Below are 15,170 nucleotides of genomic sequence, written 5' to 3'. Positions count from 1 at the left end.
ACAAAAATTAGATAAAACTCTTCTAGATAGAAAACCATATTCATTATGTTATATCATTAAGAGACTAAATTATTACAAAAAACTCAGTTTTTTAGTTACAAATAATTCTATTTTAAGTTTCATATTGGAATGTGTGTTTTGAGCAAGATCACAGAACTGTGGGGTTAGGTAAGCACTTCCTCTTACATCCAAGCTTGCAGAATCTGAAAATTAGCACATTTACAGATGTACAGGTATGTTGGGTAGTTATTGGCCATTGTTGGCTTTTTATTTAAAAAAAAAAAAACCTTTATTAAACCAGCATCCAGAAATATCATGAACACCACTCCTTTTAGTATAATTCACTCAAGCTCAATAACAAATGCATAAAATTAACTGTGTTACATTATTATAGTTCCAGATATTTACATTTAGAACAGTCTTGATCCTTTTTTATTTCCTTAGGTTTCATAGTCCCTTTCTGTGGTGGTGTCACCCATTTTCTAGTTCAAGTTCTACATATGCTCTAATAATGTTTATTCACTTCCATACCACTAACTGAATGATGTAGGCCTCCATGCATTTTCAATAATATTTAACATTTGAGACATGTACCTTTACAAGTTCCAGTCACAGAAGATCAACTCATTTTAAACAGATCCATCTAATGGTTAATACTCCATTTGATAGTGGCATACACATTCCAAGGCAATAGCTATCACTATACAAATATGGCCACTTCTAATGTTGTTATAAATACCGTAGTTATGGATGCACATCCTATAATCAGATACCCTGATTACATAAAATATGACATTACCACCGCTATTACCTTTACATAAAATAGCACCATATGATTTTTCTTCTTTACAAAGCTATTTAAGTGCTATAAGACTTATAAGAGCCTTGTTAATATTTGACATGTTAGTTAATACTGACTTCTTCTCGGTGACTGTCAAGGATCATAAACGTCATTAGAAACTTCACCATTTTGAAGAGGAGTAATCTGCTTTACATCATTTAACAATCATTATCCCAGAACTCTTCATCTATGCACAAAGTTTAACCCCTCTTCATTCCTAGTTCATATTTATAACTCAACTAAATTTTAGCAAATAAAGTACTCTTGAAAAATTCAAATACTCAAACAGCACCATCTCAGCTTCTACTCACTACATCACCCAAGTGTTACCAGAGATTATAGATACAGTACAAGTTCTTAAAAGAGAACTCCTTGCGATCAAAAAATTTATTTGCCAGGACTTTGCAAAGGTGCCCCCATATGTGGGACTTTGCCCCATTCTTCCATTATCTATACCGATGCAATTGTTAAACATCAGGACAAAGTCAAACCACACAATGTTAAACAGAGTTCACATAAATGTGATCTTGATCTCAGCTGCTGTGTAATGAAAACCATTCCAGAGGCTGCATTTTAGGAGACTATAAAAATATTCCAGAAAACCATTCCAGGGGTTGCATTATAAGAGTCTATAAAAACATTCCAGAAAGCCATTCCAGAGGCTCATTTTAAGAAACTATAAAAACATTCCAGAAAATCATTCCAGAGCCTGCATTTTAAGAGACTATAAAAACATTCCAGAAAACCATTCCAGAGGCTCATTTTAAGACACTATAAAAACATTCCAGAAAAACATTCCAGAGGCTGCATTGTAAGAGATTATAAAAACATTCCAGAAAACCATTCCAGAGGCTCATTTTAAGACACTATAAAAACATTCCAGAAAAACATTCCAGAGGCTCATTTTAAGACACTATAAAAACATTCCAGAAAAACATTCCAGAGGCTGCATTTTAAGAAACTATAAAAACATTCCAGAAAAACATTCCAGGGGCTGCATTTTAAGGGACTATAAAACATTCCAGAAAATCATTCCAGGAGATGCATTTTAAGACACTATACTTCCTCAAGTACTCTGTCAGTTGATTATATTTTGTCAACTTGTAGATATTCCAAAATGTACTATTTCTTGCCTCTCACTATGCCAGTGTTTCCAGTCTTCTGTCATGCAACTCTTACTCACTGTGCAGGTACACTTCTATCTGACTGGTTGCACCAGAACTTCATACTGTAATTTAAACACACACACACACACACACACACACACACATGCACACACACACACACGCACGCACGCACACACACACACACACACACACACACACACACACACACACACACACACACACACACACACACACACGCACACACACACACACACACACACACACGCACGCACACACACACACACACACACACACACACACACACACACACACACACACACACGCATGCACGCACGCACAGACACACACACACACAGACACGCGCACACACACACACGCACACACGCACACACACACACACGCACACACACACACACACACACACAGACACACACACACAGACACACACACACACACACACACACACACGCACATTATTCCTACATCACTTCATCCAAGGAATAACAAAAATCAACAAGGAATGCCAATGTGCTTTTTCTTAATAGAATCTGTATCTTTAACTCACTTAAACTCTTAAGGACAAAATGTATTTCACTTTAGAAAAGCAATCCCAGGTCCTCACATAAACACAATGGGCAAACACACACACACACACACGCACACACACACACACACACACACACACACACACACACACACACACACACACACACACATTCATTATATAATACATAGAACACAAGTCCAAACAAACTGATAAACTGATAAAAAGTAAAGAAGCCAAAAACGAATCCAACAGTTTATTCTACTTTACTCTATTTTATACTAATTTATTAATTATATTGTTCATATACATACATATATATTGTTTTGTATTTAGAAATAATAGGATGGATATTAATGTGTCATTTATTATTGTATTATTGGATGGAGGTGGAAAATTCATAGTCTGTTTTTTAAAAATTTATTTAAAATGCATGTAGCACTTTAAATTGTTAATTAGGGGGAGTATTTAAGCTGGGTAATATGCACTGATTGCCATTTTCTGATGAAGTTTCTCATAGACGAAACGAAAGCTCTAAAATAAACTGTTGGATTCATTTTTGGCGTCTTTACTTTTTATCAATTCATTATATAATGATCCATTTCAACAAAATTATAGTGAAAACAGACCATCACATCATATCTTTAAATTATCTTCACATATGAGCTAGGATAACTGATCAGAATGGCTAACAAGTTGCTCATCCAAAACGTTTATTTTTAATTCAGCATTATTTAAACTCTTACAGAAGACAAGTAACACCCAAGGTCAGCATTCAAAATCAGCAAATAAACCAAACCGACTGTGGTAAAATAGACAATAACCAACTAAAAACAACAACACAGCACTGTAGAGACAACTCAAAAAGTAGCTCAACACCATTTTAGACAACTCAAAAGTTTCAACACTTTAACATTAAGTTGCAGACACCCTTCCACTGACTTCACACAATTTTCTCTAAAACATGTATCATACATCATCTTATAGTAACATCCCGCCCAAACATTTAGCCTCAAAAAAAGACTCAGAAAGCATCCTCCACCCCAACAAGAGCATATACATTCCTCACACAATGATTCAGTAAAGCAGAAAACTTCAGCAAAATCCTTGACATGTTTACCTACTGCCTCACTCCATAAACTGATAACACACGCTGACATTTAATTACTTCCATATAACTTGCAATTTGACTTTATCCACATTTATTTAATCACTCCTCATAAACCTTAACTCAGAAAAGACACCTGCTGGCTAGCAATCATACATTAAACCATAAGAAATTGATATCAACTTATTCACTTTGTCCTCCATAGAAAAAAAATCACTCCCTGTGGCCACACTTATAACTCTTGAGACCTGATCTCAATTTCATTAAAAGTAACTACTCAGTTACACATGACCAAACAATTTGTTGATAGAAACACCCTTCAATAACATATCAATGGTACTCTTCATAAATTCTTGTTAGTGCCCTGTGCATCATATTTTAAGTATCACATTCCCCTTTGTTATATGGAAATCTTCAAGAAACATTATGCATACTATAATATAGCAAAGAGTTTAGTATTTCCATACTAGGAGACCACTTATTTAAAACAACCAAATTATTATACCCACTGAGAATAACATATGCATCTTTAGACTTATAGTTAGGTACACCATAATCCTGAATATGATATATATATACATATATATATATATTACTATAAGTTTATTAATGTATATGACATATAAATTATTAAACTTATAGTTATGTGCTACTATATATTCATATATTGATAACTCTTTAATATTGACTATGGACTTCATTGCATACTCATCAAAGTGAAATGGTTGCATAATCATCATAGATTTGTAGCTTCTTATTAGGCATGAGGTCCAGGATCTGAATTTCCCTAATACTCCAGAACATGGTGTGGTTAAGTAACTTGCTCAGAGTCACACAATAAGCAAATCAAGGCTGAGGGGATCAAACCCAGAACTAGTGAGAGTAGTTCATTAATGGCGCATTGCTTTAATCATCTTCCATTGTAATATTTTACTCCAAACCTGTTATATATTCAAACTTTAACATTGTTGCAAACATGCAAGTTCATCACTGCAAAATGAACTCAAAAAGTGACATTCTTTCAAAGGACACACTTTGATACATGCATAAACACTAAAACAAATGGTAGAATTTCATAATAATCCTTAAGGCTGTTCAATATATTAAATAACATTTACCCATTGTCTGTCTATTACAAACGCATGTTAATACTAGCATAAGCATGCTCACATTTTACTGGGCTATTACTCACTTTGGCTAACTTGAATGTACTCTAAAAATGATAGTTCACATTAAGAAAGAATCGTATACTTTGGGAAAATTAAGAGAAGTAATGCTATAGTCATCTTCATATAATATTTAACTTTTTAAATATAAATATTTTTAAGACTTAAAACAGTTAGAAACATACATGCTTTAACTGCAAAATGAACAAAGAGAATTATATATTTTTTTCAGATTTTACACTGTCATGTATATATAAACAGTGGAGCAAATAATAGCCTTTCACAGTAATCCTTTAAATGAAATTAGACATGTTAAGCAACAGTTGGCTCTAATCTGCATAGCTGATATAATTTTGGCATAGTGTCCCAGTTCTGTAATGAACAGAGTGAGTCATTATCTTTCAAGATGCATACTCTGATGGATGGGTAAACATTAACGCATGTCGTTCTCGAAGAGAATAGTCATTATAAAAGCAGAGCTCCTGCCAATCCGGTAAGACTATATTAATCTTAAGGGAAGATGTTCCCCTATTCTCCTAAAATGAATATACCTCTCCATGATTTTAAAGTCTAATTTCTGAAGTCCTGCTATAGGTGCATACTATGACAGAGACAACAAAGTGGCATCTACCAGCTGAGATGATTTCCTAAGTAGGCATAGTAACATGATTTGCATGAGGCATACATACATGCATACATACATGACCAGACTTCCTGAGGTCTGCACAAAGCTATGAACAGCATAACATATTTCCATATTTATATCGATAATGCAGTAATAGTGTGTGATACTGTAATGCTGGGGGTTACTGAAAACCATGGTGGGCACTGTAAAAACATTCTGAGTTATTAATGTTTTGTAACGGAGTTATAAATGCTATCAGTATTTTCATATCTGCCTTAATATCATAAAAGCTATATAATCTACACTTGAACAAATGATGTCATTTTGTGCATAACATTAAGGCTGACAATTTTGAAACTGAGGTGGACTGGATACTCTAAACTGGCCATAGGTGTGCGAGTGTATGGTTTGGATGAAGTACCATGGCAGGGCTACCCATCTAGTGCTGTGAACCTCGGCTCTAGATGATTATCGCTGTTGAAGTGACACCCCGACCCCATGTGCAAAATGGGAAAAAGGGGTTGCGGATGGACAGATTTATCGGCTAACATGTAGATTAATAGTGCTGCCTTGAAATATTGTGAAAATATTATGGATATAATTTGCAGAGATTATGCAATATCACAAAACAGCAGTGTCTACCCACTCCTGTCATACATTATTGCAAAGTTCTCAAACTAGTGAACAATTCATCTTGTATCTATCATGCATACTTACAGAGATTTAACCCTTTACTTGATCATAATGCTTGTATGTTTGCTAAATAAAATACCATTTTTTTTATAAATCTGCAAAATAAAATCAGCTTTTCCATACAAACCTTTGATGCTAACACTTTAGCATTCACCTACCATTTTCAAACTTTGATATAATCGCAACATACATGCTCATTAACTACAAAACAAGCAAAGGCAATCATTCTTTTTTCAAATTCCATACTATAAGTACATAAACACTGAAATAGATGGCAGTCTTTTATAACAATCTTTTGAGTACAGTTAAACATGCCAAGCAGCAATTTATAATCTGCCAATAATCAATATTCATAGTATTGTGTTCCTATTCTGAAAAACATTATTTCTTTGCTGCCTTCTAATATTCACCATTAAACAAGTTATCGAAAATACTGAATTCATTAAGGTTCATGAACTCGAAAAATAAGTCAGGCTTCACCAGTAGACCTCTTTCATGGTTTCCACAATTACTATAACACCTGCACTTTTTTATACTATGACAGGCTCCACCATTATAATACATAACTTCATGTATTTCCTCTCAGCCAAGGTTAATAGCAACCTGTATGCTTCTTAACTCCCCAGTGTGCTTTTTGCATACCACATTCACATCTCCAATCAGATAATTCCCCTCCACTTAAAACTCCACTCAGTTTTTGACTTGAACTCAAGGGATGTCAGTTTGCTCAATATACAGCACATTTTGTGTTTTATCATGTACTTCCAGGGTTATTGGCTAATGTGAGTCCCAGCATAACCATTAGGGATCTACTATGCCCTCTCTATGCACATCAGCTCTGCCAACCATTTATTAACTAGGGTTGCTTTCACCAATTTTGTAAGCCATGCTAGCAGCAACGACTTTATTACCCAAAAGTCTCCATTTGCATGTCATAAAGCACCAGAAATTCAACCCTCCTCCCTGGAGGTAGATAGTGTAGCAATTAGTTTTCATTGTTAATTCCCCGACCCCCCCCCCCCCACACACACACACACACACACACACACACACACACACACAGCTCTTCCCGACATTACCCAGACTTGGGTTATCAGGCTCACAGCCAATATTATTAGAAAATTGTTATGCTTAATCATAACCATCTTACTCGCCCACTTAATTCTAAATTTAACAAGAACCAGAAATACTTATTAAAACAACCCCTCAGTATCCTACAACTTACAGCACAAGGTTATTACTCAGAGATAATAATTGTGTTAAGCATGTCCTATACTTCCTCTGTGCAGCCATTTGGAGTGTTTGTTTACTTGTTTGCTAACCAGGGGAGCACTGATTCATATGACCCTTTATAAACCTTCTCTGAGGGCACTGTATGGTTAAATAACTTGCCCAGAGTCATGCAGTAGGCAAATGAAGGCTGTGGGAATCTGACACTACAGGAAGCAGCTCATAGTCTTAGTCTTCTGCATTAACTGCTGGAAAAGTTTGCAGTGTCCAGTTTATTAGATAAACAGAAAGGCAATTGTACACTGATATGTGTAACAAAGTTGTCAGCAATTCCACAAGCAATGAGTTATCTAAAGATGTAGAAATAGACATTTTTTCCTAAAATGTTAATGTATGGTGAGCAATTTATTGTGGACAATTTAAGTAAAAGTTTGTTTATTAGAGATTATGAAATAATGGTGTGTGTGTGTGTGTGTGTGTGTGTGTGTGTGTGTGTGTGTGTGTGTGTGTGTGTGTGTGTGTGCGCGCACGCGCGCGCGAGCACGAGCATGCATTTATATATACATATGTTTTGCTTCATTTGCCAAAAGCAAAAAAAGAAACCCTTAATGTTATTTAATTAAAATCATTTGTTGGTACACCATTGAGATTTGTCTGTTAATACTGAGTCTGAATCATGCTGAAGACTATCTATGTTATATAGTATTTGCTTAAGAATTTAGGCATTTACAAATTTGTTTAATCATGTGGTGTTACTGATATCTAGCTGAGACAATAACAGAGGATTATAATCAGGTATCTAATCATAAAGAGCTTGTTATGTGAAAGCAAAGCTTGAGAAGTTAGCTCTGTCGCCTCACAGCAAGAGATTTGCTGGTTCGATTCTCAGCTGTAGCACCTTCTGTGTGGAGTATGCATGCCCTCCCTGCAGTCGAATGAGTTTTAAAGACATGCAGGTAGGTACATGTGTGTATGTGTGTGCCTTGTGTGAAGGTTGAATGCTGGGCTGGCAATCTGTCACCGTAAAAACACCACTGCCAATCAATCTGCAGACCAGTGATCCCCTGTGGTGACCCCTAACTGGGAAAAGCCAAAAGACATTGCTATCACGTTCACTTAACTAGTTGGTTATGATCACAGAGATCTGGTCATAATTATTTGCAGTACAGATAGCTTCAACTTGTCTAATATAATTAATACAGAAAAAACTGTGAATGCAGTATAAGAGTGCAAATTATTTTATAGCTTTTAAATAAGTGAAGCATCTAATGATGCCACACACATACAGTGGCTAGAAGATGCTGGGCTGGCAACTTGTCACCGTAAAAACACCACTGCCAATCAATCTGCAGACTGGTGATCCCCTGTGGTGACCCCTAACTGGGAAAAGTCAAAAGACATTGCTATCAAGATCACATAACTAGTTGGTTATGATCACAGAGACCTGGTCATAATTATTTGCAGTACAGATAGTGGTGGTGGTGCTGCGGTAGCGTTGTCGCCTCACAGTTAGATGTTGCCCGTTCGATTCTCAGTTAGAGCGTTTTCTGTGTGGCGACATGCGTGAATGGGCATTCCTTCATTGAAGGTTGTGTGTTAGGCCCGGCAAGCCAGCATATAAAACTCTACTGCCAATCATTAGCGGACCGGAGTTCCGCTGTGGCGACCCCTAACCGGGAAAAGCTGAAAGACACAAACAAACAGATAGCTTCAACTTGTCTAATACAATTAATACAGAAAAAACAGTGAATACAATATAGGAGTGCAAATTATTTTATAGCTTTTAAATAAGTGAAACATCTAATGATGCCGCACATACAGTGGCTAGAAGCTAAGGATACCTTGGAATAGCTTTATAAACCGATAGCATTCCAGTTTGCTTTGTGTGACAGCAAGACATGTTTTACAGCTTTGAAAGCTATTTCAGCTTCTTGCTGTTGTTATGTAGTGGCTACTGGTTATGGTCTAGTGTGAGACTACAGCATGCCAGCAGTGAAAAGCATGCAGAGCAAAACTTCTAATGCACCTCTCTAGAGCAATCCTTGCAAGATAACCTTTATAGCATTGGCTTAGTTCTCTAACAACAAATTTACTGTAAATGTTTCTGTTTTGTGGTACTTCCCAAAGTTTTTACAGTACCACCAATTTAAATATTTCTGATTCCAAAGAAACACCAACCAAACACTTAGGGTCAGATTCATAAACTATGACCGCTATTGCACGTGGCTTTATTAAGTCCTGTCTAATTCCTAAATCAACCTAATGACAAGTAGCAGGACCCATCAACACTCATTGTGCTATTATGCTCCATGACATCCCAACCACCTAGCCCCTGATGAGACCACCCTAACTATATGCCATCCAGAAAAGCTTTAAAAGTATTGCATGTGCTGTGGCCATAGAGTAAGCTGTGGGACTCCAACAGCATACAGGCAACTGTCATAATGGCTGTGATTGCAGCAACCCCTACCCCTGTATATTGCTGTCGAGCAGACTGGTGTCAATTCATCATAAACTCCTCCTACATCTCCACTGCATGGTAGGAAAATCCCTACTAGCAATGTAGCTACTGTAGCTTCTTAGTACGTGAGGCTGTACAGTAAGCAGCTGCTTGACACAGCAGTGCTGGATAGCAATATCAGGCTATGCAGTGCTACCTCAAGTTTAAGAAAACAGTGAATCTTCCTCTCCAGAGAGAATCACTCTTTAGTTTTTTGATAGTGCATCTGATAACTTCAGTTTACTATCAAATGTGTGAAACTCACCTTACCATCATTTATAAGGTTGTGCGTAAAGGTGCAAGTTTAAATTACAAATGGAAATTCTGCTGCCTCTGAAATGTCAACATGTAGCTTGCATTCATGGTTTTCAGCGTTGCTGTTAACAACCTTTTTTTGCAGTACAGTGGCAATCAGGAAAAGTACCCTTTTCTTCACTGTTGTGCAATGCCAGAGTTAGAATATTTAATTAGTAGGGGGTGTGAGGGGGACAACCTCTCACATAGTGGTATCCCCCTATACCACTTGCTTGCCCCCTGCAAAACAGAATGTGTATGACTTGCTAACGGTGGTTTTTTCCGGATGGTGAGCTGTACACAAAATGTCGAATGTCGAATCTTGCTTTCCGAACGATTCAACATTCTGAGCAGTTGTCTTGACATTTTCCACCATTTTGGTTCAGTGATGTGAACATTCATGCATAGGGCTTTCATGATTTTGATAGTAAACCGATAAATTCATGAATTTTATCCTTACATGGTGCTTACTCTTTCCCCAGCAACAGTGGAGTTTGTGTATCAGCTGGTTTTAATTTAGTGTATTTTCTTATTTATTTTTTGGTTCATGTTATTGATTTTTTAATATGTTTTGTAGTTTCTTTGTTTTGACATAAATCATTTGTTATTTAATTTTTAAATGTGTAAGCCCACTAAGTAAAATGCCTTTTTCAATGGTGTTGCACATGTTAAATGAGTTCCCAGTGTGCAGGTACTAGTATCACAGCAGTCAAAAAAACATGGCAGGTAAACTGTCATGCTGATCATGAAATCAGTACCAACCAAAAGCAATATGATCCAGTACATGCTGTCCATGCATGTATCATATGCTTTGGTAACTGACATATGTTCACACAAGATGATGATGTAGAAACACATATTCAGTGCATGGTTACATCACAGGGCAAATGCATGTTAAAACTTCCTAAACCATATTTGAAGGTACCGTTGAGATGCAAACATAATAATAATGGGGACAGGCCACAAAAATATGTACCACACCCAGTTCAGTCATCATTCTCTTTCGGCTTTTCCCGTTAGGGGTCGCCACAGCGGATCATCTCTTTCCATTTCTTCCTATCCTCTGCATCTTGCTCTGTCACACCAACCGCCTGCATGTCCTCTCTCACCACGTCCATAAACCTTATCTTAGGCCTTCCTCTATTCCTCTTACCTGGCAGCTCCATCCTTAGCATCTTTTTCCCAATATACCCATCATCCCTCCTCAGCACATGTCCAAACCAACGCAATCTCGTCTCTCTTGCTTTGTCTCCAAACTGTCCAACATGAGCTGACCCTCTAATATACCGATTCCTAATCCTATCCATCCTAGTCACACCGATTGCAAATCTTAACATCTTTAACTCTGCCACATCCAGCTCTGACTCCTGCCTTTTTGTCAATGCCACTGTCTCCAACCCATATAACATAGCTGGTCTCACTACACTCTTGTAGACCTTCCCTTTCACTCTTACGGATACCGGTCTGTCACAAATCACTCCTGACACTCTTCTCCACCCATTCCACCCTGCCTGTACTCTCTTCTTCACCTCTCTTCCACATTCACCATTACTCTGAACTGTTGATCCCAAGTACTTAAACTCGTCCACCTTTACCAACTCTACTCCCTGCATCCTCACCATTCCTCTACCCTCCCTCTCATTTACACACATATATTCTGTCTTAGCCCTGCTGACCCTCATTCCTCTGCTCTCTAGAGCATATCTCCACCTCTCCAGAGTCTCCTCAACCTGATTCCTACTCTCACTACAGATCACAATGTCATCTGCAAACATCATAGTCCACGGGGCCTCCTGTCTGATCTAATCTGTCAACCTGTCCATCACCACTGCAAATAAGAAAGGACTCAGAGCTGATCCTTGATGTAATCCCACCTCCACCTTAAACGGATCTGTCACTCCCACTGCAGTCCTCACCACTGTCACACTACCCTCGTACATATCCTGTACCACTCTTACGTACTTCTCTGCCACTCCCGACTTCCTCATACAATACCACAACTCTTCTCTAGGCACCCTGTCATATGCTTTCTCCAAGTCTACAAAGACACAATGCAACTCCTTCTGACCTTCTCTGTATTTCTCCATCAACACTCTCAGAGCAAACATTGCATCTGTAGTGCTCTTTCCTGGCATGAAACCATACTGCTGATCACTAATCATCACCTCCCTTCTTAACCTTGCTTCCACTACTCTTTCCCATAACTTCAAGCTGTGACTAATCAGTTTTATCCCTCTGTAGTTACTGCAGCTCTGCACATCACCCTTATTCTTAAAGATAGGTACCAAAACACTTTTTCTCCACTCCTCAGGCATCCTCTGACTTTCCAAAATTTCATTAAACAATCTAGTTAGAAATTCCACTGCCATTTCTCCTAAGCACCTCCATGCTTCCATTGGTATGTCATCTGGGCCAACAGCCTTTCCATTCTTCATCCTCTTCATAGCTGCCCTTACTTCCTCCTTGCTAATCTGTTTCACTTCCTGATTCGCTATCCCCACATCATCCAACCTTCTCTCTCTCATTCTCTTCATTCATCAGCCTCTCAAAATACTCTTTCCATCTACTCAACACACTCTCCTCTCTTGTGAGTACCTTTCCCTCACTATCCTTTATCACCCTTACATGCTGCACATCTTTCCCAGCTCTGTCCCTCTGTCTAGCTAATCGGTACAGGTCCTTTTCTCCCTCTTTTGTGTCCAATCTCTCGTACAACTCTCCATATGCCCTATCCTTAGCTTTTGCCACCTCTCTCTTTGCCATGCGCCTCATCTCCTTATACTCATGTCTACTTTCTTCATCTCTTTGACAATCCCACTTCTTCTTCGCCAGCCTCTTCCTCTGTATACTCTCCTGTACTTCCTCATTCCACCACCAGGTCTCCTTGTCCTCCTTCCTCTGTCCAGATGTCACACCAAGCACCTTTCTAGCAGTCACCCTTACTAGTTCTGCTGTAGTTACCCAGCTATTCGGTAACTCTCCACTGCCTCCCAGTGCCTGTCTTAACTCTTCCCTAAACTCCACTTCACAATCACCCTTATTTAACTTCCACCATTTAATCCTTGGCACAGCTTTCACATTCCTCCTCCTCTTCTTGATCACCAACGTCATTCTACATACCACTAATCTATGCTGCTTAACTACACTTTCACCTGCCACCACTTTACAGTCTCCAATCTCCTTAAGACTGGCCCTCCTACATAGTATATAATCAACTTGTGAGCATCTTCCTCCACTCTTGTCGTCACCCTATGCTCCACCCTCTTCTTAAAATACGTATTCACCACAGCCATGTCCATCCTTTTCGCAAAATCCACAATCATCTGACCTTCTGCATTCCTCTCCTTAACACCATACCTACCCATCACTTCCTCATCCCTCTGTTCACTTCACCAACATGCCCATTAAAGTCCGCTCCAATCACTAGTCTCTCACCCTTGGGTACACTCACCACAACTTCATCCAACTCACTCCAAAATTTCTCTTTCTCTTCCATCGCACACCCAACTTGAGGAGCATATGCACTAACAACATTCATCATTACACCATCAATTTCGAGCTTCATAAACATCACTCGGTCAGACACTCTCTTCACGTCTAAAACACTCTTGGCATATTGTTCCTTTAGTATAACCCCTACCCCATTTCTCCTGCCATCCACACCATGATAAAACAATTTGAACCCGTTTCCTAAATACCTGGCCTTACTTCCCTTCCATCTGGTCTCTTGCACACACAATATATCAACCTTCCTTCTCTCCATCATATCAGCTAGCTCTCTTCCTATACCAGTCATACTGCCAACATCCAGTTCAGTAAAGTACATTAATAAATCAGCTATGTAGTAACACACACTCACAAAAAAAAAAAATCAGTCAACAGCTGATAACATGACTGAGACCTGTTGCACAGTCACAGGTCACAGACACAGTTTATTTATTTTAATTGTCTTGATTTACCAGGAAAGTCCAAATGGATAATATCCATTTTCAGTGGAGGCACAGGGAGAAAAGCTCAATTTATTTACACTGCATTATATTTACTCCGGATTCAATAAACTTCGGTGCAGGAATAGCTTATTCCTGCACGGAAGGGACTGTTCCCATGCAGCACGGCAGTGTGCCATGCATATTCATGAAGGTGTGCTGCTGTGCTGTAATATGGACATGGTTCTGCATACGAGCAGGGGGTGTATCTGAGAACAGTGCTCTCACAATACAAACGTCCCCTGCACACCAGAATTGCTGTATGGCAATTTAAATACAACGAGATTGCTTGTTACTCCTCCCAACCCGTCAGAGTAAGAAATCTGGACAAAGCCATAAGGGACATTTGTCCCTACAAACCTAGAAAGTTGATAGAATAACAGTTTAGCATTAGCATGAATTTTTGAAAGGGTATGAAGTATATAACGCACATCTCTCAACCCATCAGAGTAAGAAATGTGAACAAAGCCATAAGGGACAATCATCCCTACAAACCTAGAAAGTTGATAGAATAACAGGTTTAGCATTAGCATGGATATTCTGAAGGGTATGAAGTAAAACACCCAATTAATAAAAATATTTTTCACATCTGCAATAAAGTGTAAGCATAGGTGTGCGGGTATACCTGTTGCTTAGCTATGCGCAGCCCAGCTGAAACAGCACGATAAGTTAAACAGCAATAGACATCCAACATAAGCAGTAGTGGAATAGTGTAGTGGTTAAAGCATATGCCTTACATTTAGTCATTCATGGTTTGAGACTCACCAAAGCCATTTCCATTTTGTATGTATAATCATTGCAATTTTAATTTATTTGTATATTTATATAGGAAGTAACTTCTATTTCTCAACCAGAGTACTGTATTAGGCCCAGATGTGAGGTGTCAGTGTAATAAAGTAGTGAAACCCCCATAGAAACATAAGTGCCCCATACAGTATAGTCACACAAGAATAACTGTAATTACAGCACATTGAGTGATGTCAGGGAAGGTAAACAAATTTATAATATGATTCTGATGAAGTCTGAAACTTGAAGAAAAGCTCTTAAATAAACCTA

This window comes from Protopterus annectens, chromosome 6.part0, assembly GCF_019279795.1.
Source record: "Protopterus annectens isolate FY-2018-M chromosome 6.part0, PAN1.0, whole genome shotgun sequence".
Classification (NCBI taxonomy): domain Eukaryota; kingdom Metazoa; phylum Chordata; order Ceratodontiformes; family Protopteridae; genus Protopterus; species Protopterus annectens.
The sequence above is the reverse complement of the archived record's forward strand: the minus strand, read 5'-3'. Positions refer to the sequence as shown.